Source organism: Rhincodon typus, chromosome 16, assembly GCF_021869965.1.
Source record: "Rhincodon typus isolate 14 chromosome 16, sRhiTyp1.1, whole genome shotgun sequence".
Classification (NCBI taxonomy): domain Eukaryota; kingdom Metazoa; phylum Chordata; class Chondrichthyes; order Orectolobiformes; family Rhincodontidae; genus Rhincodon; species Rhincodon typus.
In genome coordinates this window covers 28,650,992-28,667,599 of record NC_063347.1, presented here as the reverse complement: position 1 = coordinate 28,667,599, position 16,608 = coordinate 28,650,992, and the positions used below count along the sequence as shown (strand labels likewise).

At 40.7% G+C, this 16,608-nt stretch overlaps 1 protein-coding gene and 1 long non-coding RNA gene across 3 annotated transcripts in view; one reads left to right on the top strand and one right to left on the bottom strand.

Moving 5' to 3' along the window:
- Nucleotides 1–16,608, top strand: part of LOC109925951 (ERC protein 2) — a 591,163-nt gene that overhangs the window by 56,574 nt on the left and 517,981 nt on the right. The window lies entirely within an intron of this gene.
- The window catches only part of LOC125485121, a 26,798-nt gene continuing 19,426 nt past the window's right edge, over nt 9,237–16,608 (bottom strand). Inside the window, exon 2 of the long non-coding RNA XR_007263897.1 lies at nt 9,237–9,353. This is a non-coding gene — a long non-coding RNA (uncharacterized LOC125485121). The remainder of the gene's footprint in view (nt 9,354–16,608) is intronic.

Genomic DNA, 16,608 nt, shown 5'->3' with positions numbered 1-16,608 from the left:
AAGTGTAGATGCAGGTACAGTTAAACATTTAAAAAAACATTTGGACAGGTACATGAATAGGAAAGATTTAGAGGGATATTGGCCAAACACTGGCAAATGGGGCTATTTTAGTTTGGGAAACCTAGTCAGCATGGATGCGTTGGACTCAAAAGGTCTGTTTCTGTGCTGCATGACTCTGACCCCATGGTTGAATCCAAGTCAGAATAACTTTGAAGCCATGTACTGAAGTCAGATATTTTTGTGACAACTAAAATAACTTTTGTAATATTTTGATTTTATTTGGCAAAGCTTGTAAAATTAGAAAAGTTCTGGGAACTGGATACTGCCCTGGGATTGAAACAGATTTTTTTTTGCCCGAGACCTGGGACAGAGGTTTGCTTGTGACGTGGAAATAATTTGGGCACTCTTTTTCCTATTCCTGATCGGAATAAAGGTATACAAATATTGTCCTTAATTGAACAATGACTGGCATGCTTCCTGAGAGAGGTCACAGGATGGCAGTTTTGAAAAATTCACTACTTTCTGGTTGTGCCAAATGTGATTTGGCAATTCTAGACACTGACACCATGGCTGAAATCGGAAGAATTCAATTCCCCGGTACTAATTGCCCAAAAAGGAAACAAAAGTTAATTTGAGAGTCATATGTTTGCACTTTCCTCAAGTAATTTTTTGTAATAACTATTCGTGTATTTTCAGTAAACTTTTTGGGTAGTTAACGTAAAAGCAAATGGTAAGGTGAAGTCAAATGCTGCGCAAGTGTTTATGTTTGCAGAGGAGGGTGGAAATGGAGAGTATGATCGGACAAAACATCTGATCAAGTCTTGCTGAAATAATTTCATTAATCCTGAAAGATTGGGGAAGTGCATGCAAAATACGATGGATCGCACAGGGACAATATTGTTATCTGTATGGTTACATTTTGGTAGGAGTTCCCAAATGGTAAGTCACAACCTTTAGTGGTGTTATGGCTTGAGCAATTGTGGATGCAAGCTCTGAGGTAACAATGGCCACTGTGGAGTGGAAATCAGAAATTTATGTTCCTGGTAGAGGCCGAAAGGTCCCTTGAAATGCATAGGACTTTTTTTTTTGCTTGTTGGCCTGATTTTCTGATATCAGAAGAACCTGAAAAAGGGGCTAAGTATCTTTAGTCGTTTTGTTGTCTCTGCTGTGTGAAACTCCACCCCATTGAAGAACTATCACTCATTGTCTCTCCCTGTCTCTCTTACCGCCAACCCCCTGCTCCTGCTTTCACTCTGCTATTGCACAGTGTGAATTGTTCAAATGGACCACATCAGAAAAAGATGTAAAAAGCACTGCACTATTGCACAATCATTTCATAGTTTGTTTTATAAACATTTTTTATTTAAGGCAAGGCATTAGAGACTGTGTGTGTTTACCTCAGCGTCAGCAACGACTCCTATAATGTTTAGGGGAGATCTGAAACTTTGAACAATCTGCTTCCATTGCTTTCACATTCCAGTCTCTGTTTCCTTTCCATACCCTGCACCTAATCATCATTTCTGCAATATATGCAGCTTTCTTCCTTAATCTGCTGTTCCCTGCAAAATATTTCTTCGATCTATTTATGAAAATAAAATTGAAAATAATTTGGGTGGGGCCAAGCCATTCAAGGAAAATGAAATTCTCCCCTGGACTGGACTTGGAATGTAACTTCAAATGGCAGCAATATTTGAGATTGGGATGTATAATTAAACTTGGTTTGCCCTGGCCAGTCCCACTGTGCCGCTGTGTGTGAGAGAGAGGAAAATGAAATCCATCATTTCAGAATACTTTGGAAATCATCAACTTTGCAATTTGGGTTTAAGTAAAATCTTTTTAACTCTCTCAATGACCTAAATACTCCTTGCTCAATGTTTCTCAGATTTCTTTACCAACTCAAAACTATGGATCATTCAGCCAAGTGATACATAAATCTGATCTAAATTATGATTGTTTATTTTCTATACAGTGCTATCTGAAAGCCAGTTATAGTGCATGGATTATGTTGTAAGCCATAATTTTTGATTTGCCAAAATAGATGGCGCAATTATTTAGAGTTGGTATGCCCTTGAGTTTTTTTTTTGTGTTTTTGAATACAACTGAAGACTGTAATAAAGGGAATCATTTTCAGGCACGTATTCTTTGACATATGCTCTTTTCCTGTGTTTCTGCCAATTGTAGTCTGGCAGAGCATATATTTCCTTCAACCTCTGTTATGAACGTTTGTAAGCCTTCCAAATGGATGTCACATTTGTTGTAATCCTATACACTTGATCGCTGGTGCATTTGTTGAAAAATTGTGATGTGAATTTGGACTGCCACAGCCTTAATTTTTCAATTACATTTGATGACTGATTCGTTGGCCCAGACCTACAGATAAATGGTCAAGCTTTAAACCATGTGGTGGTATTGATGCATGCTTATATAGTTACAGTTGAAAAGTCAAGGCTAATTGGTTGGGCAGCAAAGAAATCTTGTACAGTTCCACTTGGGAAACCATTGTTGAAGTGCAGTAATTTTTTTTATTTGTGTCAAGGTTTTTTTTGCATACAAAGAATGAGTATTTATAGGACATGGAGAAGGAATGGAGATACACAACCCAGTTCACACTTAAAGCTCTGGAAATTAATTTTTAATTAATTGAAGAGAATGTGGGCATTACTGACTCAGCCAGCATTTATTGCCCATGTGAAACTGCCTTGGAGGAGGTGGTGGAAAGAAGCCATCTTGAACTATTGCAGTCCTTTTTGGTGTGTGACTGCATTGACAAAGGTGTTAAGGAGGCGATTCCAGGATTGTCACCCAGTGACAGTGAAGTAACAGTGATATATTTCCAGTTTGGATAGCGAGTGGCTTGGACGAGAACTTGCAGCTGGCAGTCTTGCCATGTCTGCTGCCCATGTCCTTGTAGGTGATAGTGACCATGGATTTGGCATGTGCTATGACTTGAACCTTTGTGACCAAGCTGCACTGCCACTTGTAGATGGTATACACTGCTGTCACTGTGAAGGGATTAAATGTTGAAGGTGATAGATGGCACACTAATCAAGTGAGTTGTTTTATCCTGGATGATGTCAAGCTTGTATTGTTGGAGCTGCACCCATCCAGCAATTGGAGTACTCTATCACACTCCTGTCTTGTGCCTCATGGATCTGCTCCTGAGGCCACCGTATTTATGTAGCTAGGCCAGCCCAGTTCAGTTTCTGGTCTGTGGTATTGTTAGAGGACAGCGATGATAATGCCATTGGACATTTAAAAGGCAATGGTTAGATTATTTCTTGGTGGTCATTGCTTGGGATTTTTGTGACAGGAATGTTACTTGCTTCTTAGCAGTACAAGCCTGGATATTGTGCAGCTCGTGCTACAGACAATAGGCAGTTTCAGCATCTGAGAAGCTGCAAATGGTGCTAAACACAAGTGATCATCCTATTTCTGACCATTATGATGGAGGAAAGAGCATTAATGAAGCAGTCGAAGATGGCTGGGTGTAGGATATGAAGCCAAGGAACTCCTGCACTGATATACTGGTGTTGAGATGATTGGCCAAATTGGATGTGTTCTGCTTTTTATAGACAAGCCATGATTGGGCAATTTACCATCCTGTCAGGAGATGCTAGTGTTGTAACTGCACTTGAAGAGCTTGGCTCGGGGGCAGTTATTTCTGGAGGACAAGTATTCAGCACCACAGCCGGAATACTGTCAGACTGTTTCTGTTTCTGTGTCTATTGTGCTCAGCCATTTCCTGATATCATGTGGAGTGATTCAGAGTGGCTGTGGATTGGCATCTGTGATGCTAGAGGCCTTGGGAGGAGGCAGCGAAGCATTTGTTAAAGTATTGCATAAACATGATTTGCCTTAAGTCACCAATGGCTTAGTGACTGTAAAAGTTAGAGTGGACAAGCACTTCTAATTCTTTCCAGATACAGGTTGCCATTGCTTTGCCTTTTGCAACTAACAGTACAACAAAACCATAATTCTCCCTGAGCCTTTCTCAGGTATTGATCTAGTTGTCCTGTGGCAATTTGCTTTCTCCTCTGATAGCTTGCAGTTTTTTTTTTCAGGGAAAACCAGTCTACCACATCCTCCACAAAGCTTTTTTTGTTGCCACCCACTGGAAATCTATGATGCAGATAAGAACAAGGATCGTAAGCATAATTATGCATGATTATCCATAGAACTAGGGGAAAGAAATGATTATCTTAAGCAGAAAGCCCCTCTAATTATCTCCTATTATTAGAGATGTGAAATCTGTCAGAAATCATGAAAATTAGGACATTTTATTGATTTAATTCTTAATTGGCTTTGATTTGAGATGGCATCAAAAGCATCCCCTCTCTTAGATTACACCATAACTATAGTAACTGGGTCATGTGATTAAATTCTACAGAATAAAAAAAATTGAAATGCAATAGTGAATCATCTACCAATTAGGGAGACCATAGTTTGGGTACCTTTTGTATGTAACATAAATTGCTGGAGAAACTCAGCAGGTCTGGTAGCATCTGTAAAAAGAAAGCAGAGTTAACATTTTGGCTCCATTCTGAAATAGTCACTGGACCCAAAACATTAACTGATTTCAATTCACAGATGCTACCAGACGTGCTGAGTTTCTCCGGCAATTTCTGCTTTTGCTTTGGATTTCCAGCATCTGTAGCTCTTTGTTTTAGTTTACCTTTGGTACAGTTCTGAACTTTGCTGCAGGTAGAGTGATGGGCGGAGACACTAAACATTATTTAGTATAATGCCTAGTATGAGGAAAAACAAAAGCAAGTAAAATACTGTCAGTTGTAAAGTTGACAAATCCCAGAATCTGATGATTTACGTTCCAGAGTGTTGAAAGAGATAGTGGAAGCGTTGGATCATCGTTCAAGATTCCAAAGATTCTGGAATGGTTCTGCAAATTAGAAGATTATGAACGTAACCTTTTTATTTCTGAGGACAGAGAGGGAAAATGGGAGGGGGCTATCGACCTTATGGATGTTAGGCTAACAGAAGGCAAATACTCAAATCTGTTGAGGGATTGGATAGCTTCATATTTGGGAAAACAATGGTCTGATTGGTGGGCAGTTACGTTTCACAAACTTATTGGAGTGTTTTTTTTTTTTGAGTAGTCACCAGTAGAATGATAAAGGGAAGCCACTGGATATGGTGCCTGTGGATTTCCATAAGACTTCTGATAAGTCCCACATAAGAGTTAATTAAAACAAAATTAAAGCATGTGGGTAAGGAAGTAATATATTGGCATGGATCAAAGATTCCTTAATGGAAAAGAAACAGTTGGAATCATTCGCAGTATGTGACTGGTGTGGTACCACAAAGCTCAGTGCTTAGACCCCAGTTGATCATAATCTGTATCAATGTTCTGGATGTAGGAACGAAAAATAACATTTCCAAGTTTGTGCATGACCCATAACTTGGTATGATGTGCAAATGGTACAATGTAGCATAGAACGTAGAACATTACAGCACAGTACAGGCCTCGATGTTGCACCGACCTATGAAACCAATCTGAAGCCCATCTAACCTACACTATTCCATTATCATCCATATGTTTATCCAATGACCATTTAAATGCCCTTAAAGTTGGCGAGTCTACTACTTTTGCAGGCAGGGCATTCCACACCCTTACTACTCTGAGTAAAGAACCTACCTCTGACATCTGTCCTATATCTATCACCCCTCAATTTAAAGCTATGTCCCCTCGTGCTAGCCATCACCATCCGAGGAAAAAGGCTCCCACTGTCCGCCCTATCTAATCCTCTGATCATCTTGTATGTCTCTATTAAGTCACCTCTTAACCTTCTTCTCTCTAACGAAAACAGCCTCAAAACCCTCAGCCTTTCCTCGTAAGACCTTCCCTCCATACCAGGCAACATCCTGGTAAATCTCCTCTGCACCCTTTCCAATGCTTCCACATCCTTCCTATAATGTGGCGACCAGAACTGTATGCAATACTCCAAGTGCGGCCGCACCAGAGTTTTGTACAGCTGCAACATGACCTCATGGCTCCGAAACTCAATCCCTCTACCAATAAAACCTAACACACCGTACGCCTTCTTAACAACGCTATCAACCTGGGTGGCAACTTTCAGTGATCTATGCATATGGACACGAGGATCTCTCTGCTCATCCACACTACCAAGAATCTTACCATTAGCCCAGTACTCTGTATTCCTGTTACTCCTTCCAAAGTGAATCACCTCACACTTTTCTGCATTAAACTCCATTTGCCACCTCTCAGCCCAGCTCTGCAGCTTATCTATGTCCCTCTGTAACCTGCAACATCCTTCTGCACTATCCACAACTCCACCGATTTTGGTGTCATCCGCAAATTTACTAACCCATCCTTCTACGCCCTCGTCCAGGTCATTTATAAAAATGACAAACGGCAGTGGCCCCAAAACAGATCCTTGAGGTACACCACTAGTGTACCAGGATGAACATTTCCCATCAACCACCACCCTCTGTCTTCTTACAGCTAGCCAATTTCTGATCCAAACCATCAAGAAGGTTTGAAAAGGCAGAGTGGACAAGGGCATGGCAGATAAAATAGAATGTGGAACATGTGAGGTTATTTGCTTGGACGGAAGTCAAGAGGTGTGGATTACCTCAAATGATGAGAGACTGGGCAGTGTTGATGTCTGAAAGGACCTAGGCTTCCGTGTCCATAAATTGCTAAGTGCAAGGATGGCAAGCAGTTCCAAAGGCAAATGTTAGCATTGGTTTTCAGTGCTAGAGGATTCGAGTATAAAAAAAGTAAAAATGGTTTGCTTGAGTTCTCTCATGGTGAATCTACACCTGGAGTATTGTGATCAGTTTTGCTTTCCTTACTTCTGGAGATTATACTTGTTATTTGAAAGAATACAGTGCAAGTTTACCAGACAATTTCCAGGGGGTGTGTGTTGGTCAGGAGCTGGGTGGTTTGAAATAAGTAAGGAGACAGTTGAACAGTTACTCAGGAATTAGACTTTTCCTGAGTAACTATTTTACTTAATTTCATCAGAACCATCTGAGGTCTCTGATTGGAAATGGGGACTTTTTAGAGGGTTCCAGGCATTGACCAGTTGCCCAGCAGAAAATGCAATTTCCTGGTATTTCCTTCAGTGTGCTATAGTGGGAATTTCACAGGGTCCTCGTGTGCAACTCTGATTTACGCTCATCTAACTGTCTGGCCAGAGTCATAGAATCAAAGAACATGGAAACAAACCCTTCAGTCCAACGGGTCCACGCTGACCATAATCCTAAACTACACTAGTCCCACCTGCCTGCACTTGGCTCCTATCCCTCCAAACAATTCTTATTCATGTACTTATCCAAATGTCTTTTAAACGTTGTAACTGTACCCACATCCATTATTTCCTCTGGAAGTTCATTTCACACATGAATCACTCTCTTGTTTTTTTAAAAAAAAATTGTCCCTCATCTTTTTTTTTTAAATCTTTCTGCTCTCGCCTTAAAAATATGCCCCATAGCCTTGTAATCCCCCACCCTAGGGAACAGACACCTGCTATTCACCTTATCCGTACCCTTCAAGATTTTTTATAAACCTTTTGAGGTCAGCACTCGACCTCCTATGCTCTGGTGAAAAATGTCCCAGGCTGTCTGTATAACTGAAACCCTTCATTCCCAGCAACAACATGGTAAATCAGAGGAATACCTGGGCTATCATTTTCAGTGATTGAAAGATCTTAGAACAGGGAAGTTTTAGTAGAAGTTGAAATACAATACATTTTGGGAGAAAGGGGGAATTATTTTGAGGTTTATACATTTGGATTGCACAACTGAAGTTCTCTGGGAGTGTCATAAGGACATTAAGCAGCATTGGTTGAAGTCCTATGTTAGGAACATAGGGACAGGATTAGGCCATTCAGCCCATCTGCATGCCGTGCCATTCAGTACAAACATGGCTGATCGAACACTTCAATATCTTTTCCTCAGACCATCCCCATAACCATGGTTTGCCACTGTTTATCAGAAATTTGTCAATCTCTCCCTTAAACATAGCCAAAGACTGGGCACCCACAGCCCTCTGATAGAGTTCCCAGTACCTCGAGTAAAACCATATCTCCTTATCTTGGTCTTAAATGGCATCGTCATTGTGTTGAAATATGCCCCCAGTCTAGACTCTCCAGCTTGGAGAAGTATCTTGCCTGCATCTACCATGTCTATCCTTAAGGTATTTTTCAGGTTTTAGTGTGATCACGTCTCATTGTTTGAAACCCTAGAGAACACAGGCCCAGTTTGCTCAATTCCTCCTATGTAGGATTGTTCCACCATTCCTGGAAACAAGTCTGGTGAGCCCCTGTTGTTCTGTATCTATGGCATTAATATATTTACTGAGCTAAAGAGCCTAAAATGACACACACACAGTATTCCAAGTGTGGTTGAATCAAGCTTTATACAACTGAAGCAAGACTTCTGTACGTCCTTATTCAAACCCTCCTGCAATAAAGGCTAATGTTGCATTAGCCTTTCTTCTATATTGCTGCATCTGCGTATTAGCCTCCTTGACTTAGAACATAGAACATCCCTGAACACTATGGACAATTTGGCATGGCCAGTCCCCCTACCCTGCACGTTTTTGGACTGTGGGAGGAAACCAGAGCACCCGGAGAAAACCCACGCAGACATGGGGAGAATGTGCAAACTCCATACCGACAGTGCCCGAGGGTGGAATTAAACCTGGGACTTCTCAACAGGACATATAAGTTCCTTTGTACATCAACTCTTTACAATCTCCAACCATTTAAGAAATGCTTGGCACATCTGTTTCTCCTACTGTAGTGGATAACCTCACATTTTTCCACCATTGTATTACGTCTGCCGTTTTCTTTTTCCATTCGCTGAGTCTTTCCAAATTCGAATTTCTAATTCGCCTTCTTTCATTCTAAGTACCTCAAATATTGCATGTTATGAATAAAAATCATTTGTTTTTGCATGTGAAAATGTGGAGAGGTTGAAATATTTTATGAATAAAGATTAATATGCAGCTATTTCTAGATACCAGCAGCTGCTGCAGCAGTTTGTTCTAATTGTTCTCTGGATGACTTCTACCATCCAGACTGATATCCCCATTTAGTTTTCTTCTGAATAAAGAGTTGGAGTTTGCTAAGAGGAAAAACTTGCTTTAGCAAGGCTAATTGAGGAAAAAAAAACTCTATTTGCCAATCCTGCCACGTGCAACTCATTGTACATGGTGAAGCAATGTGTGGAAAATGAAAATTAAACCAAACAGCTCATTTTAACACTTTACTGAAAGATGATGGTTGAATATATATCCAAAGGAATATGAAGTTTGCATGCTGTTTTTCACTGATTCGAGGCATGGTGGACAGGAGTTTCCAGCTTCTGCCCTGGTGAGAAAAATGCTGGGTCAAAGCCAATAATCAGATGCTCGCCAATAATCAGATGCTCACCATTAATATAAATTTTGATAAGTTCTCACCTTCAGGTGGCAGGTTGAATATGTTGCTAGCAGGTGGTGAGAAGCCTTTCTACATGAATTTGCATCTCATGAATACACAACTCTCAGAAATAAACTTTTGCACTTCCAATCTAGAAACTGTGTTTCAAACATATCAGCCAAAACCAGGCATGTGTCTGATCAGATACACGTTTTGCCCAGAGATGTGTTATGTACTTGTTGCTCTGTCTTTATCGTGCTATGGTTATAAATCATACCTACTGTCACCCGTGCTGTCACTTCTTGAAGTCAGTGAACATGTCTAAGTGGGCTCATACAGCACATTTTCTTTGGTCATCTCTAATCTTAATTGGCATACAGCTAATATGACTGAACAGCAAGAATTAGCGCACATCGCAGAAGGGTGCTCATAGCTGAGTCACGTGGGGCTTCAAAAACGGAATTGGCATTGCCTGAGGAACATGGAAAAGTGGTAAAAGGAAGGATGGCAAGCATGTTGGGCAAGGGTGTGCTCACAGGTCTTTTGTTGGTTGGATAAGTGGAGTAGCCGTGATTGTGGTGGTATATGCTGTGATCCAATCAGTTTGGTTACAAGCGAGAGGTTCCACTTAGTCTGGGGGCAGGAATCCTGTGTGCCTGAGGTGGTTGTTGTCGTGTAGTCACTCCAGGGTGGTGAAATGTCTGTTCAGAGCCTCCTGCATATGGAGGCCTACTAGTGCTAAGGTAGGGGCTGGGGGGGGGTTTGTTGAAGTGAAAGGACTGATCATGGGAATGTTTAGATTTATTGTGGGGGATTTGCTAGGTCAGGCTGGGAGCATACAATTTCATTGGGGGAGGGGGAAGACAGTCAAGGAAGGCCAATCTGCAGGTAAATTCAGTTGGTTTGGGTGTAAAGCTTAGCAGGGTCTGGAAGATCTCTCTTGAGGAGCATGTGGGGAAGATAGTGGACCATAATAAGATAACAAGGTGTGGAGCTGGAGGAACACAGCAGGCCAGGCAGCATCAGAGGAGCAGGAAAGCTGACGTTTCGAGCCAGGACTCTTCTTCAGAAAACCCTTCTGAAGAAGGGTCCTGACCCGAAACGTCAGCTTTCCTGTTCCTCTGATGCTGCCTGGTCTGTGGTGTTCCTCCAGCTCCACACCTTGTTATCTTAGACTCCAGCATCGGCAGTTCTCGCTATCCCTAGTGGACCATAATGCTGACAGTGATTGCCAGTGCAGTACAGAGGCAGGGGTAGGGAGGGTTATGGGGCAATAAAGATCACAAACTCATGAGGATGGAACAAGATTTTGAGGGGTGGGGTGGGAGGGGGATAAAGAGTCTGAGGCAATGGGGACTTGGTCCTGGGACTTCTGGTGTGTTGTGGTTATTGGTACTCAAATGTCCCAACAAGCAAGCTGAATCTCTCCTCCATGGTGAAGGTGCAACTCTATTGCAGTAGAAGTGGCTGCAGCCATAATGGGAGGTTTTATTTGAGAGAGGGGTGAATTGCAGTTGCATGCTTTGGACAACTTGAAGTGGCCCTATATCAATCAGGACTGTAGTGCTTGTGATCACATTTCAGTGAGATCTTTTGAAACTATAGATCCAAAGTATATTTTAGTCTGATTGACACCTCGTGATCCCTTGAATATGCAGCAAGGGAGGTTAATACAGTGCAAGCACTGTATGTTCTGCATCATGGTGGGGTGCAACTGCCACAGAAGGGGTAGGGCACCTTTTATGCCAAGGTTCTGCTTTAACCTCCCTAACAGCAAGTTGACTTGTGTATGGAAAGGGGCACTGGTTTGCTTTCAGTACAATTAGCATGCGAATGTCACATTGCTCATATGGTGTTGACCTTCTTAAAATCACAGCAGTGATAGGGTGGCACAGTGGTTCAGCGGTTAGCACTGCTGCCTCAGAGCCAGGGACCTGGATTCGATTCTAGGCTGGATGATTGCCTGTGTGGGTTTCCGCTGGGTGCTTCAGTTTCCTCCCATGGTCCAAAGATGTGAAAGTCAGGTGGATTGGCTTTGCTAAACATTACCCCATAGTGTCAGGGATACGCAGGCTAGGTGAGCTACGGGGATGGAGGGTGGGATTTGGGTGGGATGTTCTTTGGAAGGTCCGTGCAGACTTGATGCCCCACATCTATGTCAAGAACCTCACTCCAGGTGCCACTTGTTCTCTGAGGGGTACTGGACCACACTATCTTCAAAGGCCATGAGGATGCAGAGATTGGGAAGCGATCTCCTAGTCTGGGCCCTTTTCCTCACTGTTGTGCACTAGTTTGTCCTGCAGTGATAGAAAGGGAAGGGTACAGTGTGATCACAGCATGTGTATGAACACGTATAATCCTGCCAAGTGATGAACGCACCCCATGAAGTGAGTAGGAATCAGTGTCTGGAAAGAGTTTGAAGATTATCAGCCTAAGGTGGATGTCCATGAGATTATGCTGGCACGCTTATGTGACATGGCTGTCCAGTTAGAGTGAGGTGAGAGTAAATAATACCCTTTAGATTTGTAGAGCATAGGAGATCGATCGTTCATTCATTTCCTGCATTGGATCCCACTATGTTTGTGCTTGTTAGAGGTGCTGACCTCTTGTGCAACCTGGGTCCAAGCCACCAAAAGCCTGATGAGAGGGCTTCTTCTATTGATCATAGGAGACGCAGAGTTCCTTTTCTGCCCCAGGCAGCCTATAGCAGCAGAGTGCTGAGTGAACTATCTCTAAGCATGAAGTGGCACTTAGTCGCCATCTCTTTGGGATGGTGGAAATGTTTGCCATTCTCTTTTCTGGAGCTCCTGGCTTGCAGTGAAAAGAGAGACACCCAAGTGGCCATCAAATAATGCAGCTGAACCTTTCAACCCAGAAAGTGATGGTTGGGAAGAGAATATACAGCTGCCATTTGCTTGTGATTTGTTTGTGTTGCCACAGAACTCTCATTTTTTTTTTTGTAATGAGCTGAAGATTGGATGATTGTTTGAGAGAACCTGTCACAACATAGCAGATGTGTTGACATCTAAAATGTCTATTGCCATACGTTTTGGCCTATGTTTCTAATATATAAAATAGTTCTCTTAAATGAGACTCTTGGGTCTGTTTCAATTGTTTTGCTTTTAGCTGCCGTGTTTTACTGAAACTGAGCAATGCATCAATTTGCATTGTGATAGCTGAACTTGTATTTCTCCATGCATCTGGGATTAGTTATAATCAATAAGTTGTCTCCTTCTGTCTTGGCCTTCATCCTATGGAGAAAGTTTGTTTTTTGCCCTGGTATCTTATCTGAACAGGTGCATCATGTTTCTTTCAAGTTGCTTTGTCAGCAGGGAAAATAAATTATGCTGAGGCTATTCATTTTAATTTAAATTGTGGCAGTTGCACTTAAAGTTCACATGCACTTTTGTACAAAGCAAACTGATTTTTACCAGTTTGCAGAAAGACACTAGATGGCACTTTGTACATATTTAAATAGGTGGTTCGTGGACTTCAAACTGTAGAATTCCTTTGCCTGCACAGTTAAACAAAGTGTTGACTGCTTTTCAAGTGTTGCACTTTGATTTTATGCTTTTGCAGTTCATCATTAGTTATGTTGAATTGGATTTTAAGAAAATCTGCTTCTTTGTTTCCTTACCTTTGTGTGTTTGATTCTGATTACTTCTCTTATCATGATGAATTGGATACAAAAGGAGATTTGAGAGTAGCTGCCCTTTTTAATGTCAAGGTAGAATTTAGCTGAATTTGGCAGCAAAGAGTAAAATTGAAGTTCGTGGTATTATGTGAGTTATGCCCAACACATTTGATGGGAATTGAAACACAGAATGGTGGAAGTATTTAGGTCTGGTTGCATCTTTGGAAGCAAAAACAAAGTTAATGCTTCAGGTCAATGATATTTCATCAACCTGAAATGTTAACTCTGTTTCTCTCAGCCAGAACTGAATATTTCCAGCATTTTCTGTCTCCTTTATTTCCATTTCTAACATCCATAGTGTTTGGTGTTAGTAGAAGAAGAATGGGACTGGATGTCAATGTGGTCATGAAGTATCGTTTGGAAAAGATACTTGCTGTTTGGGCAAATGCCCAGGAATAGTACTGTTAAATTACAACGCTTTAGAGTTGAACTCTCTTGACACTTCTGGCAATGAAGTACCCCTTGCCAATCTACATCAGGAACAGAACATCTCGATGTAGGCTAAGTTCAGGGAAGATGTCAGACAATGTACAACTTGACAAAAAACCCATTTATGCCCTTCTGGTCTTGCATGGTATTAGAATGGAAGAGTTCCTTATCGTTGACATTTTGAATGTGATAACAGCACTTTACCCTCATTCAACTTTTTAAAAAATGTGGTATAAAAGTAGACAGGCTTGATAATCTGTGATCAGTTGCTCAAGGAATTTTAACTATTCAAGGGGTGTGACTTGGCCTCTTATTTTGGTGGTACAGGCATAAACAGATGCAAGACAGCGCTGAGCAATATTGAGCATCTTCAAATTATTTATGTTTTTTAAGATATTAACATCACATCCCCATGAGTGTAATTATCATAGCCCCCATAACATTTTCCTCATAACTCTAGGGTTTAAAAACAATCGTAGAGAGAAAGTTAGAGTAGTTAGGTTGAACTCTGAAAGGGTTACGGTAAAGTAATTAGCGATAGATTATTTCCACTGCTCAGTTACACTGAGATGACACATGTTAAAGGTATTCGCACAATTAAAGGTACTGTTATGTGTTAGCAAAGACTGCTATGTACAGTGTGTGCAACAATGGTTTACAACACACTTTTTAAAGGGTCTCAGTTTAAAAATGTTGAAAGAAATGGGCTGCATACATGGTCTAGATGGCTTTTGTACAAGTGAGAAAATCCTCCTGACTGACCTTTTTTTTTTATTGCATCATTCTTTGACTTTCAGTGCTCATTCTCATTTGTAAAGCTGGTTGTTATCCTTTCTACTTTCTGCAAGTCCAGATTGTGTCTCAGTGGTGCCATATCTTGTCTTGTATGCAGTATTTTTTTTATAGCATCTATAAAATACTGAAACAGACATTTTGCTCAATTGGCCTTTACAGTTGTTTGTGTTCACTATGTGCCTGAGAGTTTAAATCTTCCGTATCACTTTCTTTAACTGACCTGATTTAATTTCTTTCTGCTGTTTGTAACCTTTCCTCAGTATCATTACTTTTATGTACGTTTAAAGATAACTCTCGCTTTTTGGATTAATTTTCCAACCTATCTGTTGGCAAACTTGGAAACTTTCTCACTGTCTTTCCTTCCACATCATCAAGAAGGAAAGTAAACTGCTTCCTGCATTACCCTACTGATCCTTCCTAGCTGATGCAGCTCTGGTTACAGTGACCTTTTGCACCTCCTGAGACTCAACATCTAAGTACTCACGTTATAAATAAAACTTTGCTCCTATTTCATGCCTTTTACTATAATGTGAAAGATTTGTGTGGTATAGTGTAAAACATTTTGCTATCATTTCTGAATATTAAGTCCACTGAGCTCCTCACGTCTCCGCTGATGTCATTGCATTCTCAAACTCAACTACGTTTGTCAAGTAGGATCTAGTATCTTTAAAGCCAAGTAGACTAGTTGGACATTTTCATTTTATTTGATACCTTGCTTTCTTTGTTTCAGATTGCTTGCTATTGGTTGATCCATTACCTATATTTAACTTAGCAAATGATCCTAGAGTTATCATTCCACCTCATTTTGTAAATTGACACCTCAGTTGTTTCTCTAGTCTCTTAAAATATTAGCAACTTTATTGGCACTATCTTTTACTATTTTATAATATGTTCATCGTGTGGGCATGCTTTGTTTATTGTTAGCACATCTTTTTATTCTGTCAGCTCTTTATGGTCAATCTCTTAATCGACTATTTTCTCTTGTTTGGGTAGGAAGTCTTGAAAAACATTTGTAAATAATGACACAAAAACTTTATAACATCTCTACGAATTGCTACTTTTCATTATGTTGCATAAAAAGTACATTTTGCTTAATTTTATTAGGGAGCGCCTTCAGAGTTTGAGGAAATATTTTAGTTTCTTTCCCACAATACTTATTTCTTTGACTCATTAATGCATCCCCTGTTTATCTGCAAAATTCAAAATATTGTCTCAATGACGTATCAGAGGAACTTTTTTAAAAACTTTGAGCGAAGCCAAAGAATTTGCATTTACAAAACCTTTTACTTTGCTAAAGTGATTATTTTGAAAATTGACTTGTTTGGAATTCATCTCATACAGAAGTGAATAATTCAGTGCTGCACTGAGGAAGACTGTATAATTAATACGCTTCAACTTTATATTTGTATAGGACATTTGTTACATTTTAAAGTAAATTGTTTGACCTTTCTGTGATGAGACCCAGTTGTAATTTTGTAATGCTGTGGAGCACTATGTAATCTATATAGGAGTCAGCTGAACTTTGAGTGAATTAAATAATTAGTGCTAGAATTGTCGTCTAAATTTTTTTACAAAGTCCAAAGTGTTCAAACGAAGCTCTAACTTCCACAATCCGTTTCATTTCAAAATATTAATGCTGTAAATAAGAACCAAATTTTAAATAAAAAGGTAGGTCAATTTTTTACACAAGCAATATTTTGAAGGAGTTGAAAGCCACCCTCTCCCATTATCTCCCTTTCATAGAGTTAACTCTCATTTTTTTTCTTCACAGATGCTGCCATACCTGCTGAGCTTTTCCAGCAACTTCTGCATTTTGTTCCTGATTTATAGCATCCACAGTTCTTTCGGTTTTTATATAGAGACTGGATTTTTTGTTTGGTGAAAAGTCCGGGTTGACTTTTACACAAGGACTACCATTACGAAGTATCTGCTGTCTTTAAAAACAACAGTCATAGCTTGACAACAAGGTGCAGGGCTGGATGAACACAGCAGGCCAAGCAGCATCATAGGAGCAGAGAGGCTGACGTTTCGGGCCTAGACCCTTCATCAGAAAAGGGGGAGGGGAAGGGGGTTTTGAAATAAATAGGGAGAGAGTGGGAGGTGGATAGAAGAGGGATAGAGGAGAGGATAGGTGGAGAGGAAACAAACAGGTCGAAGAGGCGGGGATGGGGCCAGGAAAGGTGAGTGTAGGTAGGGAGTTAGGAAGGGGATAGGTCAGTCCAGGGAGGACGGACAGGTCAAGGGGGCGGGATGAGGTTGGTCGGTAGGAGATGGAGGTGCGGCTTG